This window comes from Vanessa cardui, chromosome 1, assembly GCF_905220365.1.
Source record: "Vanessa cardui chromosome 1, ilVanCard2.1, whole genome shotgun sequence".
NCBI lineage: Eukaryota > Metazoa > Arthropoda > Insecta > Lepidoptera > Nymphalidae > Vanessa > Vanessa cardui.
In genome coordinates this window covers 11,370,233-11,390,858 of record NC_061123.1, presented here as the reverse complement: position 1 = coordinate 11,390,858, position 20,626 = coordinate 11,370,233, and the positions used below count along the sequence as shown (strand labels likewise).

At 31.5% G+C, this 20,626-nt stretch overlaps 1 protein-coding gene across 1 annotated transcript in view; it reads left to right on the top strand.

Moving 5' to 3' along the window:
* LOC124532477 (protein windpipe) overlaps positions 1 to 20,626 on the top strand; it is a 48,385-nt gene that overhangs the window by 6,602 nt on the left and 21,157 nt on the right. The window contains exon 2 of the mRNA XM_047107387.1: positions 17,974 to 18,020. The gene's annotated coding sequence lies outside the window, so the exon portion shown is untranslated. The remainder of the gene's footprint in view (positions 1 to 17,973; positions 18,021 to 20,626) is intronic.

Genomic DNA, 20,626 nt, shown 5'->3' with positions numbered 1-20,626 from the left:
TTTTTAACCTTTCGAAATTGTTTAAATAATAATCTTTATACTTGTAAAAACGTATTTATTGTGATATTTTATTTTTTTTTCGATATTTTATCCATCTAATATACAGAATTACAAAAGGAATTTGATTAAACGCACCGTGAAAAGAAACGTCATAACATTCATTTCACACTTTACGTAATATCGACGTTGTAATGAGTGCATATGTATGTAATCGCGCAACCAATATATTGTCTTGTAACGAGGAAGTTTTAGGTTACAATCATATCAACCTCGGGTCATTGCGGTTCTAGCTTTCAGCTGCTTTCTCTTAACGTATTCTCTTATCTGATGCGAACATCCACGCTAATTAGCTAAGCGCTAGCTCAGATGTTGTCAATTTTTACATACGGCTCTGCAAATGTTCTCACGTTTGAATTGTGATTTAAAATACAATTAATTTTATTGATCGACTACTCGATTACTTTAATGAGGTTCTTAAACTTTTTTTTTATATTAATGAACGCAATCGATTAAAATATCGTAACACTTAATCGATTCCTGATTTGGTCATTCGATTTTTTCTGATGCTGAATTTTTACATCTATGAACTATTCTGTAAAATAGAAGAGTATGAAGGTTGTTTAAAGTTTTTTATAAATTTATATTGCCATAAATTTTCATTATTAATTGTAGAAAAAAAAAACAGTAACGAAACAAACGTTATTATCTTTAGAAAAGCTTTAATATTGTTTTATAATTTATGCAAGAAACTCCAAAATAAGAAACTTCACAACAAAGGAATTAACAATAATACAGTGGACATTAACTGAGGTGTATAATCAGGTCACTTGACTAGGTGTGTAACAAATAGGTCAGAGGCCATTATGAGCTGATTGAGCGCCAGAAGCCATTGTAATTGTCTATTGTGTCACAGTAACAATAAACAATATTACCATACGACTATGCTAAATGAGACGAAATGCACCGCGTGTCCGTCGCATAGAACAAATACATCCCATTGTTTGGTAATAGATTGAGAGGTGTGTTTAAATATTCAGGTTTGGTTCTTTCGTATTTCGGTTCCGGACCACACACTAATTTTACTGTTTCATTGTGTCAGTCGTTTCATGACTGTCGACGATAAAAAACTTCTATCTGTATTTTTAAAACAGTTATAAATATTCTTAAATTCAAATTCGAAAATTGAATTAAATTTTTTTATATAAATAAATAGTGTTATTTTTATTATATGTGAGTTGTGAGTGTTATGATTTTTAAAGCAAAGAAAATTTAATTGCAATGGCAACACATTTGCAGTATAAGAAACGTTAATCACTCAGTACGCCGATAATGTGCCTCATACAAGAGATATCCGATGTTACAATCTTTATTTTATTTACACTGGCTCACTCACCATTGATATTGGAATGCAGCAATACAGAGCAATTGAATTTTCGCGGTTGGTACACGCCGATACGGCCCTGCTTAAATAAATACCTCGCGTTTCTTAAGTCTCCGCCTTTTTGTCATCTGACTCAGTTATTTACGAATTCAAAGTTAATATACACATTTACATAAATCTACAATTAATTTATACATTATACTTTTACTTAATAGTAATTAAATATTACTACAATTATGTATACGATTATAAAACGTTGTATATACCTACGTCTTCATTGATTATTGAATAACTGACTAAAGTCCTCATAATTGTGCATTCAACTCGTAACTTCTCGACCTATTGTTGAACAATACCCCTTATACGTGTTCTAATATTACTGATAATTTCGTCATCGTATATATTTATATTTATTCAAATAATCTCTTCATCAAAATCAAAACATACTTTACTTTCCAATAGGCATTTACGGGTTATAATTTAAGCATACTTTTTTGATATGATATTTTCTAAAGTTTCCATCATGATTTGACAAGTGGCGTTATTATTGTTTATTATTATTTGTTAGAAGCGCGTTCTCATAAAGCGTTATACTACCAGAGTAGACTAAGGCTTTGTGACGTCACCACAAATTCAATATGGCATCCTATCGAGGACATAAAAAACTATAAAAAGTGCCCTGTTAAATGATTAAATGAAAGTGCTAATTCTAAATTTAAAATAATTATATTACACTAGCACTATTAAAAATTGATTTGGTTCACTAAATTAGGTCGATAGGCAATTGTTATAGTAATAGTTACGTTAGTACTATGTAGGTACTAAAAAAATATCGCCGCCACTAATACTCAACAGATAACTTATCGGGATTTCATGATTACGATAACTCTAACAATATAGTTTAATGAAATACAGAGTATAAATAATGAAAACCGTCTGATAGTTTTTATTATTATTTTATTTAAATTATAAAATAGTTTTTTATGTACTTAATTTGGTCATTATTTAGCTTTGTGATGAGATTCAGTTGAATATTTTTTATATGACACATCATTAATAAACTAATACTAATTGAAGTTCTATACTAAAAACTGATAATTAATATGGTTATATCTTAATATCTAATTTTATTACGATCAGTACAGAGTTGTCCTGAGTAAAAAGCATTTATGTCAGAGATACTTTCAGGTTATATTATGTAGAAAATTTATTAAAAATGAATATTGATATATTTAATTTAATTTTACCTTAAAAAATATCGCCTGTCATTAAATCAATTAATTGACTTGGCTTTTATTGAAATTAGTCTTAAAATGTACTTAGGTTTAATTTATTACATTATTTTGCCATCAATTGCTAATGGTGCTTGTATTTTTTTTTGTATTTCCGTTGCAAATATACTAACCTTTAAGTATATTTATGTTCTATAAACATTATTAAGGAATGTCATTATTAATAATCGATGTTTAATAGATAAACATTCTCGAATTTATATTTTGTCCATTCATATACATTTATACAGTGGCGGATTTACCAATAGGCTAAGTAGGCTGGACCCTGGGGCGGCATATTTAGAGGGGCGGCAAATTTAGCCTAAATTTGTTATTATCTTACAGAAAAAAAAAAACTTATACTTATATGTATATACATCACGTCTGTAATCCGTAAACTCGTCACTACATAGCGGGGTGGAAAAATAATCTAGTAACTGACAGAAATATCACCTAGTTTATAATCACACTAATAACGGGAATAACCGATGTAATGAGGACGATATAACACAAATCATAAATGTTGCAAAAAAAAAAAAAACGTAGGGGCGGCAAAAATTGAATAGCCTACTAGCCTAATAGGGTCAGATTTGTCAATCCGCCACTGCATTTATATGTACTTAGTGCTCATTGCTACTGCCAAAAAGCAAAGCGTTATAATGTAAGGTGTAACTAGTATTATTATATGTATTTAATTGGCATGCGCTATGTACAATTGTGATTACTTTTCTACAGGTGGTATACCTGTCTGCGTCATGTCGCTTATAAATATAAACAAATTATGTATTCGTATTGTGTATTCTTGGAACTCATATGGCCCAGTGGTTAGAACGTGTACATCTTAACCGATAATAGCGGTTTCAATACCAGGCCACCACTGAATTTTCATGTGCTTAATTTGTGTTTATAGTTAATCTCGTGTTCGGCGGCGATGGAAAATATCGTAAAAAAATTAGACACATGGAGGTGTCCTGCATGTGGATCACTTCAAATAAATTCTGGCACATGTAAATCTACCAACACGAATTGGAGCAGTGTGGTGGAATATGTTCCAAATTATTGTGAAAAAAAAACCATTCCAAAACCTAACGATAGTTCAATTAAAACATACCTACTGGTGGTATTCAATACCCGGCAATTCGTTTTATAATTTAATAAGTAAATAAAGTCCGCATTATGTACCGCAGAAATAATCGTCATGTACTTTTATGTACTGATATTCCTTTAATCGGCATAAAGCAAGGCCTCTAACAGTATTTTCTTTCTCTTACAAAGAATGGCTAATTTAGTCCCACTTATAACTTGAATTGGCAAAACAGGATGCTATGTTCGAATGCGGGCAAATTCAATTAAAATTCTGTCATTTTTAAAAAGGAACTTCGTAATAGATAACTGAAGGCATTGTATTTAATGGAGTTTTATTTTATCTTTATTTATGGTCACGTCTATGGAAGGGTTGCGCCCTTGTCAATGTTTAAAAAGGTTTTAGTATTTATGGCTATCAGTTACACACATATATTTTATTTTATGGTCGTAGGACATTGTATGTTATATATTATTGTTGTTTGTAAACTTTCTGAACTATAAAATGTAAAGGTTTTTTTTACAGTACAATATATATTCAATGTTTGACGAATTTAAGGTAATAACCTTAAACAAATTCCACTTAAACAAATTCCACTTAAACAATTTTCTTTAAACTTGTTAGAAATAACATAAAACATAAGTAGTTCATTGAACTCACGTACTTCATAGGTATATATAATACTAGTAGTCGTCTGCGGATTCGCTCGTGTTTTAGAGTGTAGGTTGTCATGTGTTAGGCAAAAAGTAGCATATGTCCTTTCGTGGAATTCAATTTTGCTTCATACTAAATTTCATCAAAATCGGTTCAACGGTTTGGACGTGAAAGAGCCACAGACAGACAGAGTCACTTTCACATTTGTAATATTAATATAGATGACAGAAGTGTATCTTGGTAAACTACAATGTACAAACTGTAGTAGCGAGTAAAAATGTAAATAAATTGTTGCTTAAAAGGTAGCGCTTATTTATAAAAGCTAAGGAAATGGGTTCATTCCGCCTATCTTACCTTTAACGTTACGTAAAATTGCTTATATGTAATACAGTTATGGATACTGAGAAAAAAATATTTGTATCAATGCAAAATCCAAACACCTAAAGTAATTATGATTTCTCTCAATTTTATTTTACATTATGATTTTATCAATTACTTTATTCCTCTTTGAAATCGAACATATCTGTAAAATCTTAGCGAGGCTTCAAAAAAAAAAGGACGTGTAGTTCCGTTTTGAATATAACAAAATATTCCCTCGCCAAACCAAAAAATTACAAATATTTATATACTTGTAACTTTTATTTCTGGTTTAAACTTATCTTCAGCTGAGTATGAATGAAATGTTTGATGATATACTGTTCGAGCCGACTAAAACCTCCTTGCCATGTATAACATTAATTGAGGCGAGACGTCATTTTAGAAGAAAAGAGATTGCGCTTGGAGACTTGAACGTCAAACAATACTAAAAATTATTATACATAAAATATTATCTGATTAAATTCATTATTCAAGAGCAAAATACTATTCTCATTTCTCCACCTAGAATCATTGGCGCGATCATATACTGTGAATATACAAAAATAAAATAATTTCATATTAAATTTGCCAAAATATATGACATGACTTAATTAAATTAAACCTTGATTAAACACACGTTATGTCATGAGCATTGTTTGTTAAGTGTATTATATGTAAATGTATTGTTTAAACAATCGTATTAAATAACGTGGGTTGTATAAACCCTGTTTACATGTTAATATTTTATCAAATGTTTTAATCGAACGTGCTAGTTTCGTTTACCATCTGATATCTCATTTTATTTAAATTTTACTTTTAATACAACGCAAAGGGACGGCCCCTTTCAATTAAATATTTGGAAAAGGTTGTCGTTCACATTTTAATTAATATGTAAAAATATAATAGACCGTTTCTGTCAAATTTATATATGATTAGTTAGTATATGTCTCGTGGTTAGTCAAAAGGCAATAACTTATTTTTTGTATTATTTATTGACTAGCTATTCGTTCAGGCTTCAATATAATCATATATAAAATGTATAACTATAAATTGAAGAATAAACAAAAAGAAATGTAATTTGTTCTATTTTTTCCGGCTCTGATATACATATTAACATATAAACGTTGATAAATCCGTACGGAAATCTTAAGCTTAAATAATCTTAAGAAATATCATTGCCATATATTAAATATCGAATTAAATAACAATTACATTCAGTGTGATACATCGTAACTGTCATTAACAACGATAACCGAATAAATAAGTAGTACTACTATTATTGAAATAATATCAACCTTCTAGAGACACCTTCGCTCCAAACCCTTAAAATTGCATGTTTGTAAGATATATGATAACAATCAGGTACCGCTAAAGCCCTCAGGTACCGGTCACAGTATATAGATTGGTATAAAAACATAATATTACAAATTAATCACCGTTCAATAAAATAATGTTTATACCATCTCAAAGTAATAGTCATTCGCCCACGCGTTTCGATTTTCCATCGCCAGGAAGTTCAAGAACAATAAATCGATCAGATTGTAAAACATCCAGTAATGGATTTCGCGACGTTGATATTTTACACGTAAATTTACCTCCTTATTTATTACTTATATATTATATAGCCCGCACTTCCTTGTATTAGAAAACGATAACGCGAAATTCAACGCCTTTTATAGTCCGAATGCACTTCAAACGGATATTACTAGATAATGTTATCGTATTTTATTGCTGTAGAGTCGTTATTTGACTGCCGTGTGGCTCAGTAAAATGGCTAGGCAGTCTCACCGGCAGTACCCGTGGGTATCGTTAAGGGGAAACTAAAAGTTTTAAGGGTACCAAACTCTAGAATCACTAGTATAGTGCACATCCACTCACTAAAGAGGCATTTAGTTAGTCATATAGAAATACAGTTAATATATTGCATAGTTCAATTGAAAAATAATTGCCTGTAAATTTCCCATTACTGGACTAATGATTTCTTCTTCATCGAGAAAACTTGGAACTTATTCTGTGCTAGCTAGGAACCACTACACGTGTTATTAATGTGCGTGTGAATAAAAAAGAGAAACGAAGGGTGTTTGAAGAAATTTAATGAAACCGAGTAACAGTTTCCCTAAACAAGACGAATGCGAGAAAAAGTGCACTTAAAATGTTTGCCTCAACTAATTAGGCAGTCAAACGGGCCGCGGCGAAAACGTATTGGCTTCATCACACGAATGGTTCGTATCACCTCAGGTTTCTCAACGATTCTTCGCTTCCAAGACCATAAAACAGCCATTAATGTAGACTAGATTACCCGTCTCCGCAAATGGTAGGATATGTTTATGTACATTGAAGGAATGCCGTTACGACGTAGGCAGTGGTAATGACAACGAGTTTTGTTGGGATTACAGTGCAGATTGCAATGATTTAGAATTTAGCTGACTGTATAAATTTCAATTACTTCTTTCTGCATTAAAAAATATAGATAAAAATACTATATTTAATAAAGAAACCATACTTATGCTACTTTCAGTAGATGTCAGACAGACTTAAATATATGTAAATAGATAAAAAAGAAAATTTAAATAAATAATGCACAACATCATATACGTTAGTCTGATCCCAATGCAAGTAGCTAAAACACTTGTTTTATGAAAAATCAGAAGTAACGACGATATCACAAACATCAAGACCCAAGACAACATAGAAAAGTAATAACTTTTTTCTACGTCGATCCCTTGAAAAAACCGGCCATACACACCGCTCGGCCGCAGAGTTCGTCATAAATTGAGTATTATTTTTATAATGAATACTTGTTCGAATTACATCAGAAGAACTTCATACAATTTTTCAACGGCATCAAATTCAAACTCTTAAATGTATAATGTTGATCATACACGACGTTAGAATTAACAACATCTGTTGTCCATTGAATATCAATTGCATTTCACGATTCAATTACAACGTAACACTTGGTTGCATTGAATCGATCATAATGATTCGCGTCGCTTTATTTGTTCGGGATTGCCATCATTGTGTACTAAAACAAATATAACTACGTCTTAATTGACCACTGAAGCTTAACTTGGTGTACGCAGATGATGTCAATAATAAATTTGGATTGTTTAATTATAATTCAAAACTCATCTTTAATTTTGGTAGCCTTCGTATAGATAATTTAGGCTCACAATTGATAACACAAATTCCATTTTAGTTTCCAAGGTTGTGGCACAGCGATATTAGGAATGGTATTTCTGACAGCCCCTATGTCTTTGGGTGACGGTGACCACTTACCATTTGGTGGCACAGGTAATTATTATCTGGCGTTGCAATAATATTTATTGAAATAAAAATGCGTTTAAAAATATTTCAAAGATAAAAGTTACGCTACCTAATATTCTATTTATAAAAAGCAACGTTTGACTTCCCATGTATTTTAATATAAATGTTGGAACATAACAAACGGATATTGAAAAAAAATTACTATTCGTCTGACGTGATAAATATTTAGGAGGTGGAATATGAATGGTTTTGACCCGTCTGGATCTAAGTGTATTCAAATCCAAGGTGCCAAAGGTACCCCTCGCTTACATAAATTTAATATTGTTTCGACTTGTATCGGATTTACATTTTGTTAAAGTAAATGTTTTCTTTTATATTCTTTCAAACATTTTATCATTATAATACCTCTGTATGTAACTGAACTTCTCTGATTCTCATAAAAACTTATTTGTGTATGCCCTATTCGTGGACCGATCTAGGTACTGGCTTTGATGTAAGCTAGACAATGTCCTCACTTGTTACATGGGTAATACATATTTTGGACATGATTCACTGAGCCTTTGCCTTCAATATCTTAGACCTGGTGACACAACAAGTGTTGTTCTTGTGATCGGAATGACCGTTTGTTGACAGCTGTGCTTGAAATTGACAGATCACGCTTTACTTGAAGTGAAACCGCGATTCATTGCTTATACAAGCCAATCTATAAGTAGATCCTTAATTCCTTTAAAATGTCAATGATAAAATCGGTTTCTTCAAAAACGTTTCTAATCTTAATATCTGAGTGTTTATATTTTATTAATTACTATAGATTAAAAAAAACTTGAATTTAGTCGTTCCTAACGGTTTGTTTGAATATAATCAGACTCGTTTTAAGACCGAATTCCTTTAATCTTTTAAGCGAATATTTCAAAGAAACTTGACTAGATACAAATTAGTGTCAATGACTTTTTGCATATCGTATTGTATCTAATTCTCCGTAACGACATACATTTATATTTGAATTCGTAAAACTTGAGAAGATTAATTTGTTTTTATTTTTTCCTGTTAAATAATATAAATTTTCAATGAGAATAATCGAAGATCGTTATAATATATAATAAAGTATAATAAAGTCCTTTGCAGATCTAGCGATCTGCAAAGGACTTTATGTAACGACTCAATAGGCAAGCTTAGGTTAATTTTGAAAAAAAAAGACATAATATTATATTACCTTTAGAAACCCATTTTAATTCCTAAATACATAATATGATTTATTCCTGCATCTCATGTATCAGCACAGTAATATAAATGGACTAAATATCTTGGAGTGTTAGTAAGATTTTTATAATTACTAAGAGACAAAAGTTCAAATAAAACATCATATAAATAGTATTGTACTTAAAATTTGCGTTGATTTATTTAGATTTGTCTTTTGTCATTATATACTTCTCTAAAGATTTATGTTTTCTCAATAATATTAAACAGAATATAGAGATAGAATGTCGTTTTACAAAGGTAATGTTTTATACAATAACAGTCACGTATGCCGGCTGTAAGGTCGTCCTTATTTGTGCAAACAGACGACTCGAGATAGCAACGTTTGCACTTAAATGTAACCACGAATACCGAGATAATATCGAATGGAAGTAACGTGAACTAACCGCTAGGAATTCCTACCTGAACCCGTCTTGCTGACGCCCGATTCTAAATCGTCTACAAAAAAAAAAAAAAAATACAGACGAATTGATAACCTCCTCCTTTTGGAAGTCGGTTGAAAATCGTTTCCTTTACATTTTATTTACAAGACCTCCGACACCGAGGGCCCTTTGTACTCTCTTCCGTCCGATGCGGCCTAACGACCTTTTTTTGTCAGCGTTTTAGTCAAAAATCTTTTCGGTTTGCGCGTTTCAAGCTAATTAGAGATAATCCCCGTTACATCATAAGGAATTTTAATGGCTATTAACTTTTTGCTCAGATACTGAGAATATATCGTGCAAATATTTTAATTCAATTTAAACTGATACTGGTTGTATATTTTACACGTTGCTCCGATTCGCTATTTAAATATTGTTACGCAACACAGGATAGTCATCAGTGCCACGCCTATTTGCATAAATGATATCACATTTTTACATGGTTAATTCACACAGTACACCTTTCGTCAGCGTATCACGTTTTTCAAGGAAACTGAACTATATGAGATGTGTATTGTCACCGATGTCAGTTGGTAGAGGGCGTTCGTTACGAATACGATGAATCAATCACACCCACGAGCGTTTGAAAGGTGTCTCTTGCACGCTACTCGATTTAAACAATATTCGTTGAATATTTTTAGACTAGAACTATTTAAAATACACAAGCTTTAGTTCAGTTTTCCTTTGTGGTGTCAAATCTCAAATATTTTAGTGATGATTTGTGGCTGATATATTCCCATTCGACCTTTTTTTTACCCTCAATGGCACATATCTACTGATAACGGTTTCGTTCCCCTTTAATAATAAATATCAAAATTTTTCAATATTCACATATTAATATATATTTCCCAAGTGATAACGGAAATTCATAGAAGCAATATTAACTATGTAATCTGTCCGATGTGTCAACACAGAGTTCCTCCTGACCTTGTTGTCGCAAACATATTTATCAGTTTGTAAGAACTTTCATTCGGTTGCAAACATTTATATTATAGTGCTATAAATATGTTCACGGAGCTAATGATTAGAACGGTAATTAATTATTGAATAACATTAGTTTAACGACGTGACCAATTCTTGTAAATCGTCGCTAAATCTCTTCGCCAATCGTCGTTAATTTTTGTTTAATAATACGAGTTTACTAATTGTGTCGGGGTCTTGTCTTCTTGATTTCGGCAAGGCTCACAACTATTCTCAATAGTGATAGCAGAATTACAGTTCTTCTCTCTTATGATACGATAGGGAAAAACAACAAAGGTTTAAACACAGGACCAATGTCTTTAATGTTTTGACAGTTAGATTTAAAGAAAATGTTTTACCTATCATCATGTAGATTCGTCTGCTCTTTAAACGGCACTGTTTTATTGGATCTGAATCTATAGTTATCAGATAACTTTTGGAGTACGAGATATGAACTAAGGTTGTTCTAAAAATTAACATTCGCGAAAGGAGTACATCGTCTATTTAAAAACATTAACCTTTTTTATAATTAGTCACATGTGTTTTGTTGATTCCCACGATATCTTAAAGTTAGTTACATATATTTCTAATGAATAATCGCTATATGAGATTACTTCTCGCATGCAATTTACGCACTAATGCGTACCAACGACCGCAAATGTTTCTTATTTGCAAGATTCGAATCTCCCGGAACGAGGTGTTGTAATATTTTATTACGTCTTTGGAATCGGACGACTTATTTGCATAACATTGATTATTTATTACTCGACTATGACGCAGCTTAGTATTGCATTTTTCCTACATATTGCTTTTCCTAAGAACCGAGATGGCCCAGTGGTTAGAAAACGTGAATCTTAACCGTTGATTGCGGGTTCAAACCCAGGCCAGCAGCACTCAATATTCATGTGCTTAATTTGTGTTTACAACTCATCTCGTGCTCGGCGGTGAAGGAGAACATCGTGAGGAAACCTGCATGTGTCCAATTTCATTGAAATTCTGCCACATGTGTATTCCAGCAACCCGCATTGGAACAGCGTGGTAGAATATGTTCCAAAATCTTCTCCTCAAAGGGAAGAGGAGGCCTTAGCCCAACAGCGGGAAAATTACAGGCTGTTTGTTGTATTGCTATATTTGAAGAATTAATTCGAGTTTTAATTTTTATTAAGTAAATTTACTTTCCGTAAACTGCAATTCGTTATGATACTTTATTTGTCAACGTCATATGTAAACTTTAAAAGGTCGTAAACGTTGTGTTGTTTTAAATGTAATAAATCTTCCCTAATACGGTAATCAGGTTTTATTTACGATACTGTTTTTATATAAATATATATAGTTTTAATGTTATTACCAGCACTTATCGTATAAGTGTTTTTGACCTTGACTTTAATCTAAGTAGTTAATTTCGTTAAGCCAATTTTGTTAATATAGTAATCGATACACATGTTACACAAATAGTTTTATCTTTTATAATTAATAAATTGAAATGTATTATTATAAAATATTACGAATGGCGTTGTAACTCGATAGAGAACTCGTTAATAATGGATACTATTAAAAGCGTGGCGTTAACTTTTCATGATTTCCCTACAGTATAAAAAAATAATTCAATTGTATTGAATTGAATAGGTACACTATTTTAATTATCTGAAAATATTTAATTATAACTTTCTAGGTTATTCTTCGGTATGTATGCTTAATCTATATTAATATTATATATGTGAAAATAACTCTGTCTGTCGTTTCTTCACGGCCAAACTAATGAACCTCATGTGATGAAATTCGGTAGGAAGCAAACTTAACATCGACAAATGACTTCGGCTACTTTTTTGCTGATACATGACAACGCGGGTGAAGCCGCCAGCGACAACTAGTATAAAACACTTTGTACAGTGACGATTCTACAGTGTTTGTAATAGCTCGTTTGTATAAATAATATATGTGTCTGTGAAATAATTCATGCAAGATGAAAATGATAGTCGTATGATCTGTTCTGCACCAACCATTTACTTTTACACCCACGTCTGTGACTAGACTTTCACTTGCGTACAATGGTTGGCAAACTCGACTCTCGGATCATCTCATGTCAATTAGTAATCCTCAGCCTTTTTTTGGCACGAAGTTCTTTGAGGCTGCTTGAGGAAAACGAGTTATGAGTCCCATTTCCTCTTTCTTCCGATTTGCCTCTTTGCTTTATATTCGATATATTCTTATAAATTTTTTGTAATTATATTAATTCAAACTGTATTTTAATAAGAATTAAACAGTTATTTTATTGTGTATATTATTTACAAGTAAATAGAAAAACGAAACACGATACAACTTCGTCCCAACTGGGTTTTCCAAGACGCCTTTAATTTTTCTATTTTACTTGACAACGTGACAAAAATTATTCGTTTTTTGTTTAGAAATAGTTGCCGTTATAGTTTGTGGTTTGGTTAAAATTATTTGAATTAAATTGAAATTAGAATTGTATATACATGGGTAGGAATAACCCAGGACAGTTATCTTTATAAATTAATTAGTTTGATAGAAGCCCTATTCGATTATCTTAAAATTAGTCATTGAGCAAATGAGTATTAAATGACCTATTGCCACTCAGAATAAATACAATCATTTGAATCTTTCCAGTCTTTAGGCGTGATTATGTGAATCATCCAAACATATGAGTTACATAAATATTATTAGTAATCGTCAAACAAATATAATTGTATTTTTATATCATGACATGTGTAAAATCGATTAAAACCTCCTTTCTCTGTAACTTTTTTTTGTTGTTTTAATAATTCCAATTTGAATTTGCAATGTTTTACGTTGCTTTGGATTCTTTGAAGACCTCATTTGCATATAGTAAAGTTCGTCTGTGAATCATCATTGCTTTTTAGGTTACATGACTTTAGTCAAGGCGAGCTTGATTATTATCTATACTTACTATGGTTATGAGAGTGCGGTTTTGATTTCATATTTAAGATAAGAACAAGAGCTCGATGACATACAGATATGTGATGAAAGAAGTTATTTTTGGGGTTTTTTTTGAAAAAAAATTAACTGTGTTTATTTCATCCATATAGGATAGGAAGCACGATATATTCTCCCCTCAAACAGGATTAGTTAGAATAGTTGTGTTCCTTTTTAAGGATGAAGGAGCCAATATAACGGTATGGTTAGTGGCACATTGGTGATGTAAGAAATGATGAATATTTCTCATAGTGCTAAGGCTGTGGCAATGATTACGGGCTGTGACGACCGTGACCTTGACCGTGTACCATGAGATGGCACATTTAGCCGACCTATTGATAAAAAACAAAACTTATTTATTGTATACCTATATTAAGTAGCGTTCGCATAATTCAAATAAAATCATATATTATCATACATATAATTGTGAGTTATAAAGGAGATCATATCTTTTTTTTATTGAACCTGACAGCTGTAACCGCGGCAGATGCAACTCTTTTTAAACTTCTACCAAAATTTATCAAACGATATCATCCTTATTATCCGTATAAAATATATCGAACGGATGATATATACGAACAATTTATACACCAATTAGTGTGAATTGTTATTATATTAATATTATCATATCTTTTTTTTTAATGTACCTGGCAGCTGTAACCGCGGCAGATGCAACTCTTTTTAAACTCCGACCAAAATTTATCAAGCGATATCATCCTTATTATCCGTATAAAATATATCGAACGGTTGATATATACGAACAATTTATACACCAATTAGTGTAAATTGTTATTATATTAATATTGTTCGGCTCCTTAAGTCCTTATTATTTTGGGAAAGAAATGTCAAACAATTCTATGACATATGAAAGAAATGGAGATCACTGTTTTGACAACACGCCTGCTAAGCAAACTGTACATTATTAAATAAGGCATTTAATTTATATAAAAGTTAATCTAATAAGTCCGAAATTGGCAATAAAAGACCGGTGTAGTTTCGAGCCATTTTTGGTTTTATCGTACGGTATTCGCAGCGGTTTATGTTGACCGTTACTTTAACTACCGCGCAGTCAGATGTTACAAATACTTTCATGATTTGATTATACTTTATTCACAACATCAGCAAATAAATGTAGAAATAACAATAGAAGTAGTCTATACTAGGATTTATACTACGAGAAAAATACTCATCGCGAGATCGTAGATAATATAGGATTGATTGGAAATTTAACAATGAGCATCTGTGTAGCTAAGGAGTAATCTTTTTGACGTTATCTCTCATTGAAAAGGAAAACTTTTTGAAAATTTCATATCTGTATTAATTTAGCTTACGAAGACAATATATGAAGTCATTCTTATGAGCGTTTACACTGTTAAGCCCGTTTAATGGTCTGTACAGCTTTAATAGAAGACTGCGGGTTCAAGTCTGCCCCGATTTGAGTTTGCGATGTTAAACTAAGATGTTTTTTCAACTAGATTGCCAAGGGAACAATTTTTTAAGAGTTTCAAAAATAAATAGTAAAGTACATCTTCATTTGATATTACGGGAATCGGGGCTAACATCGCTTCGGGTAGTATATTCTATCATAAGGTACCGGCAATTGTTGGTACATTATGTTGATAGACTTCTGACTGTTGTAGACTTGAAAAGCTAACAATTAGTTCTGACTGTAATTTAGATGATTAGTCCATTAAGACTATCTTCGTGGGTCAAATAGCGTTAAACTTTGTAACAAATCAATTGTACCTAGAAGTTATTACTAATTAGAAAACGTTAATGAGATGGCCACGTGGCTAGAACATGTGAATCATTACTTATGTGGAACCCAAGCACAAATAATCTCTTTATTAATATAATAATTAATAACATTAAATGCTTAAATATATACAAATATGAACTAAAACAAGTTACTGTACAAATCTTGACCGCGTGGAATGGTGGCAAGAATGCTAGCAGCATTTCCCCGTTGAATCGCAATTCCGATCCTTTGGCCAAAAACGAACCACCCAAATGAAATAAAAATAAAAAAGTACAAATGATTTTTCATTTGTTTAATTTGTGTTTATAATTCAGGTCTCGAATCTTATACATGTCTATCAACTCACATTGGAGGATGATGGAAAAGTTCCAAACCTTAATTTAATAAAAAAGAGAATATGTAGTACCGTCGTGGGATGTTTACTGGTTTCAAACAAGAAAATGACACAGATATATAATCTTAGTTCGTTTGTATCAGTTAATACAATAAACTCATAGTTTAAATAAAGTGTTGTCGCATAATAAGGCCGCGAGAGTGAAGTCAGCGTCTTTAAAAACAAGTGACGGTGTGACATCGGTATTATAATTTAAAACACTGATCTTCCTTTTTACGCGCACAGTCTGAATATTTACGTAGGTATTTGGAACTCACGTAAGCTTTATAATTATGAACTGTATTGGCTAAATCGTATCAAACACCTATGATTTTTTGACATTTTACATTGTGCAATACGCGCTAACTAATTTGGTCGGTTGGAGTGAAAGAGTAAAAAATAGCCATAATATGAAAATATTCGCAATTTTCTTTTTTATGGATTTTTTTATCTATTTACATATTTCGAATTTCGAACTATAAACAAAGTTTCCACTACTTAAGTATTTGTAGAAATGCCATTATATAATACAAAGATGGAAAATTCGAAACACGATAGTTATTTAAAAATAAATTACAAAATCAACGATTATTATCAATCGTTTAAAATAATATGAAAACCAAATGGTAGAGTAATACTTATCGACTAGTTAATCATGACTTATTTCATTCAATTCATTCACTTATAAACCAGTAACCAACGAAACAAGCGAATATCGCTGATGAAGGCATGTTCGCTATCGGGAAACGAATTGACCGCCGATTATTATAACAACGATAAAAAATCATACTAGAAGCATTTTAGAATTTATTCAGGAATAAAAAATTAAAAATTGTAAGTTGATAACATATCACAAACGTATTGTAAATGATTAATATGCCATACGTTATTCAATCAGTTAGAATTTGTCATTACAAATTCCACTAACCTTGTGTTATCTGTGAATAATAAGTACGTCATACTAGCTCGCTCAAATTTACGCCACACTCAAAAAACCGGTAACCTAAGCCGGAGTCGAGTAATGGTGTTTATTTTCGCAATAGTAAATGTTTGAAAACCATGACAGTGTTCTATTACGATAAAGTAATTATTCATTTTTTTTTGCATAAAACCTTTTTGTTCAAATGACTGGCCAACAAAAAAACATTATTTAATGTATTGTTTATCTGACGGTCATTTAGTCCGTGGCTTACCGCGTCGGTTTCACATATGTAGCAGAATTCCGCAATCTCTCCGATAACCTATGATCCAATAATGAGGCCGAAATGATCACGACTGTAGTTTATCTTTCAATGTTCTGCGATATTTCTAGATTACTTCATGAATTGTAAGTATTCATGATAAAATCATTAAGTACCTATACACTGTGAGCACTTAAGGAATATTATGGAACATTCTGAAATTCCTTAGGCATCACCAGATTTAAATTATTTGAATAATGAATGAGTTTGTTTTACATTATAAACCAATAAACTAATGTGTAATGTAGGTAATGTAAAATTTTATGCATCTCAGTTCAATTATAACATACACGAAACTATTGTAATCAACCTGCTTATTAACCTTATAGTATATAAGTAATATAATATTATAGTGATGATGATGATATCATCATAACCAATTTTAACGCTCTCTGTTCCTATATAGTCCGATCAGATCCAATCCCACTGAGCAGTGGTTAGGTGCACGCTGCCTTACCCTGCTACACGAAGCGAAGAGTAACAAGAGACATAACATCTCTTTTCGAATCGGTACCGCATTTATACGTACGGAATGATTAATATTCAGTACTTATCATCAGATTGTACATTTGCCAGAATACTTATTCTAAAATTAAAAACACTCGTAGTACTTATATTAATTTTTTGACAATCAAACTAGGTAAGGTAAATGCAAGATGAAAGATTCGCACACCTCGGGCTTGGAGCTATAAGCTAATAGTTGAAAGTAGTGGATACATTCCAAATGACAAGATGCTATAAATTATATATCAGCTTTACCTGCTTTAATAATACCTTCGTAACATCTGCTCGGGTCTAATAATTGTTATTTAAAATTCGTATACCTTCAAAACGATCATTTAGGCGTACTTTTTATTGTGTCCAACATTACGGGATGTGTGCAGCTGCAAGACATTTTAACGGTTAAGGCTGATCATACGATTCCTTGAATATTTTTTTTTATTTCATTGATATTTTTGTACATTCGTCGACTTATATTATATTTCTTGTTACAGAAGTGCAATACGTGGGATGTCTTGATTGTTGGAGTTAATATTGTATGGTGAGTAAGACACTCGAATTTATTCATGTACCATTTTAAAATTGTATCATTTTTCTTATTTTAAATAAACGGATCGTCGTGAAATTTGACAAATGTGGTCTGGGAATTGGACACACTTCGTATATGAAAATCAAGAACGTATTCGTTTGTAATAGCTACTTTGGATATTTTGGATATTATATTAGATTGTAAACTTTAATCAGATTGCAAATTATTCTTACATAAATAAAACCTGAAATTCTAAAATCTTATTATACTGTAGAACATATGTCTTTGAATGCGAAATTTATCTCAAGATCCAATGTTTCTATTTATTATGTTTCAAAAAAACTGCGTTCGTCTATTTTTTGAGATAAATTTATAGATGCATACAAGATCGAGCAATGACTCAAGAGGGTTGAGCAGTCTCGTAGAACAACTAATAATATACAGACAAAACTGGTGCTATTTGTTGTTATAGACGAATGTGATTTAAAAATATTTGCATTCACGTATAACTGCGTAATACAAGTTTCTATTTGTCATACATATCCAATAAACGCACGTTAACTCATATGTTTGTAATTTAATTAAATTGTTTATTATATCATCGTTACGTAATCAAAACATTTTCGTCGAATTAATGCATTCAATAAATAATCAATTATCATGATTAGATTTGACGTCATTATTTGCCAATATATACTTTTTATCCAACGCAACTCTTATATATGTTATGAGATCGCTGTAAGGGACGTAGTTAAAGGGTGTGTGATGATGAGGATGTCCTGCCTAGCAAACTTCTCAACAGATATTGTAATGGCCACGGGTCTGTAATCACAGGGACATTTCCTCCCCACTGTTTTAATTAGATGGCTGGTAAGTCAACTGAGGAATCCTGTGCGTCTTTAAACTCAAACTCAAATTCCTTTATTCAATATAGAAGTATTACACTAACTTATTGATTGTCAAATAAACACTACCACCGGTTCGGAAAAAGGAACACCCTGACCTGAGAAGAACCGGCGAAAGAAACTCAGCGGGTCTTTTTTTTTGTTATTTTTTTTTTTGTCAAATTAATAAGATACAGATTAGATATAGTAGTATATGATTAGAAATAGCCAGGAGGCGATCGTGTCATTCCCAAAGTATGCTATCAAACATAAACTCGCTATTTGTATAGTAACCTTTTGCACACAAGCGTTCCTTAACATTTTTTTTAAATTTGGCAACAGAAGCATTTTGAACGCTTTCTGGGATCCTGTTGTAGAAGCATATACTTTGTAAAGCTACTAGGAATAAATGGTGATTAGGCCAATGAGAGAAAGGCAAGAGCATAACAAAAGATTTTTATACTCAACTTGTTACACAATTAACATTAAATCCGCTTTATATGTACTTTGTTTACGAATTGACAGCGATATGCTAAAATGTACCGCTGAATGATATTTCTAATGAATCAATAGGTTCACAGTTCAATTCTAAAGTTCACAATAATGTATGAATGTGACTAACATTCGTTAACTTCGTGCAATAATTGTTTGTAATGTATTTATGTATAATATAATTGTTGAAAAAAATCGCATATCAATTTGAGACGCTAAAGACCTTTTTACACGTTATCATGAAAAATATACAAACCGTTATCGTTGATAGTAAGCGCTTTAAAGCGACTTGAAAGTCATTGATTTTGTTAGCATATGTTTAAAGATAAGGTTATATCGTATCAGCATTGCTTTAAGTCTATTGCGTAATAAGTAAATTTATTATTTTTTTATAATTAGGTATAATGCTTTTTTTGTGTCAATGCCGTTCGCCCTACTGCCATTGAAATAATTCCAGTTCTGAATCACGTACACCCTGAGGGCGTATTCTGTAGATCAAGTCAAACAAAGGGTATTTAAAAATAGACAGGATAGATATTAAAAGAGATGAAAAAGACATGATAACATTATTAGTGTTTTTTTTTTTTTATAAAACTGCGTCTACATCGAAGAAAAATTGGAATGTTTATATTAGTATAACGCATTTGTAAAACGCAGGGGTGGGGTGTAATGAGCTAATGCAAGTATATACATGAAGGGTATATCATCCCTTGCAATGTTGGTGAATTATGTGATTTGTGCTCATTACCAATATCTATTTCCAAATCTGACCACTTAACATTCATAATATGACATTGCTTGTTTATTTTTTAATGTCGTAAACAACTTGATTTCTTTATTAGTATTACCTTTTAAATTCTACAATACAATAAATATAGGCGCACACAGACGCTAACATTTAGGTTCAATGAAATGTCGAAGGCAGTTCGAAAAGGGATAAAGCAATTGGCTTTAATTAAACTGCATCACATCAAACGACGACCAATTATTATCTGTTACGATGAATTGCTTGACGATGTTCTTTCTTTTTTTTTTCTTAAAATAAAATCATCAAACTAAAAAGCAACAATTTCTACAAAAAAAAAGATTGCCTAACGCTAAAATTAAAGTTTGTTTAAGTGATTTAAAAAAGAGGAGTAAATTATAAAATAATTTTAAATAATAGTACTTATTTATTATTGTTATTATTTTGTAATGCCAAACGAAAAGGGCTTCTCGGAACAAGATCACCGATAGTTCCTA